Source organism: Megascapheus bottae, chromosome 9, assembly GCF_031878675.1.
Source record: "Megascapheus bottae isolate mThoBot1 chromosome 9, mThoBot2.hap1, whole genome shotgun sequence".
Classification (NCBI taxonomy): Eukaryota; Metazoa; Chordata; class Mammalia; order Rodentia; family Geomyidae; genus Megascapheus; species Megascapheus bottae.
The window spans coordinates 40,833,707-40,837,825 of record NC_143517.1 but is presented as its reverse complement, the minus strand read 5'-3'; positions in this window follow the sequence as shown (position 1 = coordinate 40,837,825).

Genomic DNA, 4,119 nt, shown 5'->3' with positions numbered 1-4,119 from the left:
TCAAGAGCTGCAGATAAGATTGCATTCAGACACATGCTGACAGCCAACACTGTTGGAAGTTGTGGATTTTCCATTTATCAAAGCTGATTAAAACCACCAGAGATAGCCTCTGATTCTTCACAACATAAATTCCTTCCTACACACAAGAGGACAATTGGGTCAGAGGGAAGATCTTATCCTGTTGGCCACTTAGTAGGTGATGAATGGAATCTCAGAATATGGGCAAGGGAGTATGTATTTGCTAACTCTTACAACTGTAGATTGATGCAACCTTCAAGGGGAGAGTAAAGAGGCAGAGGAAATGTCATTATTTCAGGGACTCCTCATTGACAATATAGTAGGCAAACAATTACCCATAGCTGAGAGCTATCAAAAGTTCTATAGTACAGCAAGCAGAATACATAAGTTTAAAAACTCCAAGCATAAGCATATATGACAAACACATTTACTATGGGAAAAGAAAATCTTAAAAACCTCTATGTCCTTAAGAGGAATGAGAAGAGTGTAAAAAACAAAAAAACAATTAACTGTAAAGTGTTATATTGGAGGCAGGAAAGCAAAAGTGACTCCAGTGATAAACGAAATCAGTAATTTATAAGATGAATATTATGGTTTGGGGTTTTTTTTTAGGGAGACTTCTTCACTTTTCCATGAAGATTTAGGACTCAGAGTAGAGATTTCTGAAAACAATTCACTTTTATTAGCTCTTCACTATCCTGTATTATTAATTGTAATTATTGTCTGGCATTGCCCCTAGACTTACTCATTACTGTAGTCTGGATCTAAAATGCCCCCCCCCCCAAAGGCCCATGTATGAAGGCTTTGTCTCCAAAGCATGGCACTATTCAGTGGTAACAGAACCTTTCCTACATGGGGCCTGCTGAAAGGTGGTCATGGAGGAGGTATCAGGGACCACAACCCTGCCTTCTTTTTCTCCTTGGATTATAATATGAAACCTCTTAAACTTTGAGCTAAAGTAAACCTTCCTTCCTTTTAAGCTTATCATCTCAGGTATTTTTTATAGCAATGAAAAACTGATGAACATAACCATTTTTTTCCCAGTCCTGGGGCTTGAACTCAGGGCCTGAATACTGTTCTTGGGCTTTCTAAAGTCTAGAGCTCTACCACTTTAGCCACAGCACCTCTTTTGGCTTTTCTATGTATATGGCACCAAAGAATCAAACCCGGGTCTTTGTGCAGGCTAGGCAAGCACTCTACCACTAGGCCAAATTCCCGGCTGGAATATAACTATTCTTATCCTTAGTTCTATTCATAGTCTCTGATTAGTAAGCACTTTCCTATTTTTCACTAGTTTGGATTTGTCACTTATAGGATGGCATGCTAGTACTATTTGTTATGAGAGAAACCTTAAATTCCAGTGGCTTTGTAACAGAAGTTACACAACAAACTGGATGAGATTGAAGATCCTCTTAAACTTTCAAGGTTACCCAGGCTGTTTTCCTGTTAGGACCCACCCACCTCTAATGCCTGAGACTGCTTTCCATTCAGCTGGCAAAATGGATTGAATAGAAACTGGAACAGCAAGGACTTATGGAACAGACCCATAAGCAGAGCAGGTTAGTCAATCTCAGAGCCACAGCTATGTGGGAGAGTAAGCAGTGGAGTCCAACTATGGCAATTATAGAATATCTAGCCTGTGTCAATAATTCTAGCAATGGATAACCAGGATCTACAGCATTATATGTAGTCCTCTCCTTTTCACTTTACTTTTGCTCTAATCTGATGGCATTAAGATTCACTATCCCATTTAGTAACCTAAAGTCACATATTTCTCAATGACAAGTCAAGATCGGGCTCATGGAATGCAAAGTCCTCTACACCATGCTATAGTCTTCAACTAAAATTACGCTGAAGTGAAATGATAGCCTGATTGAATTGTGATTTCACGTAATCACATGATTGTATATCATCAATGGAGAGAACTTTTCACTTTTGTGTGGGCTGGTCCTGAGGCTTAAACTCAGGGCTTGGACAGTGTCCCTGACCTTTTTTGTTGAGGTGTTCTACCATGTGAGCCACAGCTCCACTTCTGGCCTTTGGGTGGTTAACTGGACATTGTTGCAGACTTTCCTGCCTGGGCTGGCTTTGAACTGCCATCCTCAGGTCTCAGTCTCCTGAGTAGCTAGGATTACAGCGGTAAGCCACCAGCACCTGGCAAAGCTTTCAGTTTTAAAAGATATTTTTAAAAGTTTCATTATTTTTATTATTCTTTAGGCAGTGGGGACATCCATCAGATATATCCACTTATGAAAAAGATCCCTACATGTTTATGCAAAGAACAGTGCTAAGAAATATACCCATATACACACCAGCAGGCAATTGCCCTTGCTAGAGCTAAGTGTTCTGATGATCAATATTTTATTGCTGTGGGTATCAAGTCAGAGAGGTCAGTCAATTGGATGAGGTAAGAGTTGAGCAGTGAAAAAAATAAAACAAGTGAGGCTGCTAGTCGAAGTTTCCAGTAGTTTTCCCAGAGTTCAAGTCCATAGGTTCTACTCATTGCTTTGTTTTTGCCAAGGGTAATTCCTTATTCCTCAAAAACACTCTTTTACTTGGGGATTTTGTGTTAAACCTTATTGTAGCTTTCTTGCAGCTTCTTTACACCTTATCCTGATATAAGTGTGAAAAACTTACCAATGCTTAGTTTCAATTGGTTTTTAAATGCTTTACTATGTAAAGCGAAAAATTCCTAGTCTGTTTCCCAAAGCAAACTTGTGATTTATGCAGTGAAATTCCTTAACTTCCTCTAAAACAGAAGGCATCTATATAGATATCTAGGCATTAGAGAAACACCAATTTCTGTGGTTTTTTTTTTAATCAAGAAAATTTCACCTGGTATCTTCTATCAAACTTCTAGTGCCTACTACAAAACTTAAAAAAAAAAAGTAGCTTTTGTTATACTAGTCATTTTAAGTGAGTCACCCCCTTAAAGAATTTACTTGGAAGTCAAAGCAAGTTGACTTTAACATGTCAGAAATAAAACCTCGGTCCATTTATTCATCCATTTGGCCTAATGTGAATCAGTGCTGAGATGGAACCAGGGGGGAGGGGGACAAATGCTGAAAATGGAAGTTCTGGGCCTACAGTATGTAGCCAGTTGTCATTATAGGCCAAAAATAAGGGGTGGGGGGGAGACTTGTCAGAATAGTCTTGAGGTTCGCACAGTGCGTCCATCATGTGCTACCGCGACACTGGATCTTGTGGGGAACCGAGGCTGACTTTCTGGGGCTCTTTTTGTCGCCCCCCGTCCCCAGCAGGTGCACAGTGAAGACGTGTTGGGAAGAAGATCCGGGGGTTTACACAACACAGGCACTGAGAGCTGCCAGTGGGTTTTGCAGGTCGCCCGAGCACATCGGAAAGGGCAGGTGCTCCTCACTGAGTGCCCCTCCCCCTCCTCCTCCCGGTCCTGGCCGCCGCCCCCAGCCCCGCTGGGCCCTGGGGTGTGTGTGGGGGGGGGGGGGGTCGACGAGATCCCTCGAACCTGGCTCCGGGAGACCAAACGCTCCTGGTTTTGGTGTGTCAGGTCGCGGCAGTGTGAGGTCAACGGGGAACGCTCCGAGTCCCGGCCCGTCCCTCCGCCTCCCCGCCCGCTACGGCTCACACCGCCCAGCTCGCCCCACGGGAGCCACTTTCTTTCCGCGAGCCGCCTCCTCTCCTTCCGGGCCACACCTCACCTCCCGCCGGCTCCGCCCGGCCCGCGTCGCCCCCGCCGCGGCGCCCACCCATTGCCCCCTCGCGGCTGTCACCCAGCGCGCGGATCGCGAGCTCCTGATTGGACAGCCTCCGTGTCACTCAGCCGCGCTCGGAGGGAGGGGGGCGGGCGCCTCGTTCGCGGCTCCGAACCTTAAAAGGTCTAAGGCCGTTCCCCCTCCCCTCCCCCGAGCCCGCAGGTAAAGTCGGACGGAGGGAGGGCGGGGGTGGAGGACACGCGCCAAGGTCGCCCCGCCCGGTGTGGGGTGCGGCCGACGGGCTGCAGCCCGGGGAGGCGCCGCGCCGTGGTCCCCACCCCAGGCCTGCTCATAATGCCCAGGCGGCGGAGCCGCTAGTCACCCGGCCCGGGCCGCCCAGGGGCGCAGTTGCCACCGCGGAGGGCGGGGC